Source organism: Macrobrachium nipponense, chromosome 1 (assembly GCF_015104395.2).
Source record: "Macrobrachium nipponense isolate FS-2020 chromosome 1, ASM1510439v2, whole genome shotgun sequence".
NCBI lineage: Eukaryota > Metazoa > Arthropoda > Malacostraca > Decapoda > Palaemonidae > Macrobrachium > Macrobrachium nipponense.
This window is the reverse complement of record NC_087200.1, coordinates 134,899,339-134,906,838: the sequence shown is the minus strand read 5'-3', so window position 1 is coordinate 134,906,838 and position 7,500 is coordinate 134,899,339.

The window sequence follows — 7,500 nt, the reverse complement described above, 5'->3', positions numbered from 1 at the left end:
ACGACGGTATAATGCAAATATTTCGATGTAATTACTTCATGTTAATTAAAGGACCTGTAATCACATTTAATTGGCAAAATTCAGCTACTTTAAGAAAAAAAGACCGTAACTCGCAATAAGCCTTAATATATCTTTAAATCAATTCGTTAGTAAATTTAATCATCAGCCATTTTAGTGAATTGATTGCCGATACCAGGGACTTAAAGTACAAGTTAAGTATATCTTATTTTTACCAGACCACTGAGCTGATTAACAGCTCTCTTAGGGCTGGCCCGAAGGATTAGATATTTTTACGTGGCTAGAAACCAATTGGTTACCTGGCAACTGGACCTACAGATTATTGTGGGATCCGAATCACATTATATCGAGAAATCAATTTCTATCACCAGAAAAAAATTCCTCTGGTTCCGCGTTGGCAGAGCCGAGAATCGAACTTCGGACCACCGGATTGGTTGCCGAGCGCGAAATCCACTCGTCTAACAGGAACCTACTTAAAATACAATACCTCTCCATAATTAAACCGATGAAATTCTTTTTGTAATAGCTGTAAAGAATGAAACTGTTCAGAAAGCATACTCAACAAACGTTATGCCTCCTACATTAAAACCAATATACTACAGAGTGCACAAAGATACTCAACTCAAAGCGCCTTTCCGCCACTCCCTTAAGCATTGCTAACCTCCTGTAACCCATGTGGCGAGCGCGCGCACCACAATATTACCTCTTTCCAGCACAACCCTTCTTGCCAAAAATCTTTAAAATTGTGGATAAGACGTCGCCATTCCACCTCCCCCTTAAACACCCCCCACCATTCTTTCGACCAATTACAGGCCTGGTCGCCAACCCAGTACAGCTCAGCCAATTTCGTTTATTTTACATTAGTTAACTACGACCCTCGTTTACAATCTCAACTAACACTGTTTTGTGAACAATATCTATACACATGAAGAGCATGATGTTCTTATGATTTTATTCTCATAATGTTAGAGAGAGCGTTAGTTTGTAATCAGTGATATTTCCGTTTTTCTTTGCATTTTTTAGTATATCTAAGTCATTTTTTTACTTTTATATTTAATACTTTAACACTGATACCGGTATCTATCAATACTTTGACCCTCTATCGTACATATTGTTAATTAAATCATCCGTTATTTGGCCTTTGAATACCTTAAAAGTCCTTGTTAACAACTTTCCTATTTTTCAACGCTAATAATTAATTATCTCCTACCTGCTTCATATATCAGATCGTACTATTCTTATTCATCCAACAGCCCATCGGTAAGATGATCCCCGTCAACAATGCTCAGTAACACATTCAGAATTACTCTTGTATGATGCAAAACGCGGTAATGTTCAATATTCAGTAATATCTATTTCTCACAGTCTGCTTTAATGGCGTTTCACGTGAACATGCTACAAACTGGATTTTGAACTCTGACATACGTTTACTCTACTCTTTGACCTTTAACTCTTGCATTCTCATCCTGCGATAGCATTTAATGGCTTTTCTTTCTGATATTTAGTACGATCTGACATCAAGCATTCCAGTTAGGGCTGACTATTTATCTCACAATACAGCTACTATTTTCTTTTTTGTACATTTTAGTTAACACATTCGCTGCTTCTTTCCTTTTAGCAGTTTTTCTGAAAGTTTTCGTATCTCAAAGGCCTCGTTTGTCAAATACTTTTCAAGCAGTATAGTTTTCGTTGTTCAATAATGCACTTTACTAATATGTTCCTTTCTAATTCAATATTTGTCACCACATTTCCCCATTTCTTAATTCATACCTATTTTCATGGTATTATTCTTATCAGGCTTGACCAGGGGGACAGTGCTAATTTTATAGATGCCGGAGCTCTTTACGGCTTAACAAATGTCTGCCAATTCCTATACTGTTTCTATATATGTCACATTTCATGTTTGCATTCACTAATTATAATCATATAATCAATATAATTATCAAACAAATGAAAAAACAAAATCATGTATTTCACCAAGTTAACAAAGTGAAACTACTTAGTGCTTTCCAAATATCAGCAGTGAGAAGTTTCACGAGAGAGAGAGAGAGAGAGAGAGAGAGAGGAGAGAGAGAGAGAGAGAGAGAGCGAGAGAGAGAGAGTGTTAATGTATTAACAGGAAACACTTATATATATATATCGTACGTACGTATTGAGTATATGTATATGCTTATGTACCAGTGCAAGTGTGTGTGTGTGTGTGTGTGTGGCGAGACCTGGGATAGTTGGTGGCTGTCGGTAGAAAAGTAGAGGTGTCCTGAAGCCTGACTGTTTAGATATGGCAGCCCTAATATATATTATGTTTCCAGATTTGTACCAGTACAGTTCCAGCCTTTTTACTTTTTAAATGTATAAAAACCGAAATACTATCGCAACTTAATGAAAAAAGCGGAACATTTTGTAATATTTATTATCTCAATAATAATGTCATACTAATATTTTCTTGCCGCCACCAACAGGTTCCCACGATTTTACAGCACGTAGAGGAATGTAATACAGGTAGAAGATTGGAAAATTTTAGTGTGCTTGGTACTTTAGAGAAGAGTCATTATTGAGAATCTCTGAGTCAATAGAAATATTTTAAGGAAACTATATATATATATCTATATATATATATAGATATATATATATAATATATATATTATATATATATATATATACATATAAAAAAATCTACAAGCTAATATAAAAAATATCATGGAATTTCTTCAGACAATTTATTTTGTAAGAGGACAAATGAATTATGAACCAAAATAAACTTATGTAGATCTGTATTGTTTGGAGGCTAGGGGATGATAGATTAATTTACGGTCAAAGAAGTTACGATATTCAGCATGCACGGAATGCATTTATGCAACAGCGAACTTTAACAACATGCATTACCTTATCAGTAAACATTAATGTTTCTCTAATACCGTTTTGTAGTGAATAATCTCTTTGTCCTTTAGCTTACGAAGTTATAAAAAAAAACATAAAAAAGAAAGAAACCCGCAAAAGGTATTTTTAGATTTCACTACTAGGTAGAAAGACTTAATCAAGCGTAACAATATCTGGATATATTCCTCACGATGGATTTTCGAGAACCGGCGAATACAAATATGGTTTAATGTATCAAAGAATGAAATGTTGAAAAGTTAGTTAAGATCAGAAAGTGTGTTAGTCATGTAGAAAAATATACTCTATATTTTAGAGTTATGAAGGGAATGCTGTTCAGTTTTGATGTATGGCAGTTCAGCAAATGAAGTATGAAATCCGATGAAAAAGAGAGATGAAATAGAAAAGACTCAGGAAAGCTAAAGGATAAGAGATCCTTTTGTGCTTTATACCCTTAAGTTAAACTTTTCTTGTGCGTTGTAAACTTAAGTTGGGCTTTTCGTGAATTTTGTATACCATGAAGTTGAACTTTTCGGTAATTTATACGTTTAAGTTAAATTTTTCTTGTACTCTATACCCGTATGTTGAACTTTTCAGTACTATATAGCTTTAGTTAATCTTTTCTTGCACTTTATGCCCTACAGTTATACTTTTCGTGTATTTTATACCCTTAAATTGAACTCTTCTATTATTTTATACCCTTAAGTTGAACTATTTTGTACTTTTCCATAAGTTAAATTTTTTTCTATTTCGTACCTTTAAGTTAAACTTTGTGTACTTATACCATCAAGTTAAACTCTTCCTGTACTTTATACGTTAAGTAAATTTTTTTAATAAACTTAAGTTGAACATTTGCTGTACTTTATACCCTGAAGAGGAATTTTCCCTTTACTTATACCCTTAAGTTAATTTTTTTTGTATCTTATATCCCTGAATTAACCTTTTCTTGCACTTTATACCCTTAATTTAATTTTTTTGTACTTTATAACCCTAAATTTAACTGTTCTTGTCTTTTTACTCCTAACTTGAATTTTCTTGTACTTTGTACGTTAAAACTGAACTTTTCCATATCATTTATTAGTTTACTTAACGAATTCTTGCTTTGGAATGGCTGCATAGTTGGTTTAGAATTGGTTATAATGAGAAGAAAACTTTTTTGAATATCATAAAATTGTATCTTTAAACGAAAACTTTCATAATCCCACAAGAAAAGCCTGGAAGTTTTAAATTTTTCGACAGTTCCTCTTATTCCATTCATTTTCGCTTACTCCGGGAGTAAACCTACAAAGTACTTTGTTGCCGTTGTTGTCCTTGTTGTTGTTGTTATTCTTATTGTTGTTGTTCTTGTTTGGAGGGTAGGAAAGCCCTATGGAAAAGCCTAAAAAGGTCTGGAAGCCTAATAATGTCTGAAAAAGGTGTTTTGCATTGACTTAAAGATGCAGGCATTTCAGGATAGGATATTTATTTTTTATTTGTTAGAATGAAATGTGAAAAATAAATAATGCGAATGTTAAAAAGTACAGAAAAATTATTTCTAATAAAATATAGAGCTATTTATTTTTATTTTCGTTGGTAAAACTAATCACCATATGACCGTAGATTTTAGTGCACGCTCCGAGTAAGCTGGAAGTCGGATCATTAAAATTTTAGTATTATTGTAGGTCAGAATCTTTTTTGGTCATGATTTTGATATTAAGCACAATAGTATAAGAAAAATACAAAATGAAACAAAAAGAATTTAGTTTATTATGATATCTGTAGCTGTAGCCTCTTCAGAACTGAAAGAAAGTGGTCTGGACGACCTCTATGCCTACTCCTTAAAGTCTACGTTCGTATCTTTGAAGCTTCACAATTGAAAGAGAGGCTTGATCCAAGCTTTGAAAAATATTCAGGCGTTTCTCGACAACTTCATACTTGTGCCTTTAAGATTACGTTCATTTCTTTCGAGCTTCACGTCTGAAAAAGAGACTTGAAGCAACCTTCAAGTTATAGTGTAGCCTTTCTCGACAAATACAACCGACACCGCATTGGTCACATGTTAAAGTGACGTTAGAAAATGTATCTCGACGAATGGCGCGCATTTACTCTATGCATTTCTATCAAAAACACCTCAGACGAAAAAGTCACTTCCTGAAGTCGATACTGGATTCATGCTGAAGAAGATTTTCTTTCCAGGGGGTTTCAATAGTCCGAGAAAGGTCGCCAGAAGCTGCAAAGGTCAAAAGGTCCCCAAAGGATGCAGCTGGAATGGTAGAAGGAATAAGATACCACGGAAAAGAGAATTTTCTCTTGCTCACTGTCATATCCACGGAGATTCTTTTAATTTCTTGCATAAATTCATACTGACAAAGTTTTTACAATGGTCGAGCTGGAATTGGAGATGGAGGAAGAAACTTAGGATGAAATCTGGGTGCAAAAAGATTATTCGATGACTTCATTTGAGGAAGGAGTTGGGAAATTTCTTTAACAAGATCAGACGTCTATGAGGAATCGTTTAGTTAGTTTGCATAAATGCAAGCAAATAAAATTTTAAGAATATCTACTATTCTATTTTGAGATTTTCTTGAAGATGTAAGTGTGCGGTTATTTAAAAAATAGAAATGCAACAATAATGTTAACATTTATTGAAACGAAGTATAAAATAGTTGTAAAAAAGGATCACGTTGAGTAACATTTTCCTTTTTTATGTTAATAATCTCTGTAAAACACGTATATCTGTAATAACTAGAGCATAATTTTAGTTATTAACGAGAAACGCCCCTTGACTCATATTTAAATGTTGTAAAGCGTTGCTCGAATTTAAAGTAAGTTTCAAAAGAGATTGGATGAACTTATCATTAGATATGACAGTCACATATCATTATGTTTCATTTACATCTATTTAAAAAAATCCTTTCTGCAGAAAAGTGAAATGAATGTCCTAGTTTTAAAAAACCTTTAGCGGAAAATTTATCATTGAAAAAATGCACACACAAATGCGTTTAAATTTATAATTTGGAAAAGAAGTCAACTCCAACAACAGGAAAGGAAATAGCCAAAATAATGTCCATTTCTTCGTGTTCATAGTCATGAAGATTATTACAGTGCTGTCGATGATCCTATATTTTTTAGTGTCCATTAACACATTACCTCACGTTTGATTAAATGGCAAAAGTAAGTGATTGTGATGGCGTTGCCTGCAAAAATTGACGAAGTTGGCAGGTCGAATGCCACAATCAACTGGAGAATCAGTAAAACTGCCTTCGATTCCAGGAAGTTGATGTGATGCCCTTTGGCCTTCTCTCTCCAGTCCCCTGTCGACTGCCCAAGAAGGAGGGGAGCAATTTAAAAGAAGAGTATTTCAACGATTGATTTTCCTAAAATCTAACACAACCAGATATATAATGCTGATGATGTTACTCAGAGGAAGTTGTGAAGAAAATGGGATGAGGTAAAGGATGATGGCGATTTTAGTAGATATCAAGTATAAGAAAATAGGAAGGAGCAGTGGTTGATAATAACGGTATGACGTGTAGATGGGGAAAAGAAACAGCAAGCGGTTAATGATGATTACGAAAATCATAAGAGGAACACAAGAATAACAAAGGCAAATCAAACTTATAGTAATGAAAAGAGAAATGATAAATTAAAAATGCACGGAAGCGAGTTCTTCGACGCTGTCGAGCTTTCTGTACAGCGCATACTGATGCAGGAAACTCTTAGCCAAGGCCCATGAGAGTCAGTCGCAGCTTATGAAACTTTCGTCCACGGCCCGGTGGTGGCCTGTGTTAGGTGCCAGATGCATGATCATGGATAAATTCAAACTTGAATAAAATATAAGATACTGAGGCTTCAGGGTTGCAATTTGCTATGTTTGATGATCAACGTATCATTTTGCAGCCTTAGAGCCTCAGCAGTTTTTAAGTTCTGAGGGAGGACAGCAAAAGAGCTTCTCAACAGTTTTCTTTGAAAAAAGGCTAAAACTGAGACTAAGAAAAGGAAAAATCAGAATAGATGTAACGATGAAAATCTTAACCATTTGAAAGCGAACAATGAAAAAAAAGAGAAGCGGAATTCTGCGAAGACGATGAAAACCGAAAGAGGAGCGAAGAAGGGTCCACCTTTTCCCCTTCAGCGGTATCTCTGAGTGGCACTACCTCCAAGCCAGGACCTGCTGCTAAACGTGCTTTTAGGGACGAGAATATTGTGAATGGCTTCGGCGGTGCTCGAAAAAGGGCTCCATTTATGTCCGGGAGAAATGTCTAAAAGTGAACTGTACGGGATATACTTACCCATTTGCAATGCCGAGAGTAAATTCTGGTCGTGGAATTAAGATACAAAATATTTTCATTTTATGGACTTGATTTTTGAGAGGTATATTTTGTATATAGGATTTTCTTATCTAATGGACAAATGACTTATAATTAAAGTTGTTCAATATATTAAGCATATACCAGAACTATGTATCTGATTCATTTTGGATCCATTGTATACTTTTTAAGTTCACTTACACTTAAGATTTTTACCTTAGTAATGTTTTGCCCTCGCGGTTATGACCAAACAACACACACACACGCAACTGTCTATATATATATATATATATATATATATATTATATATATATATATA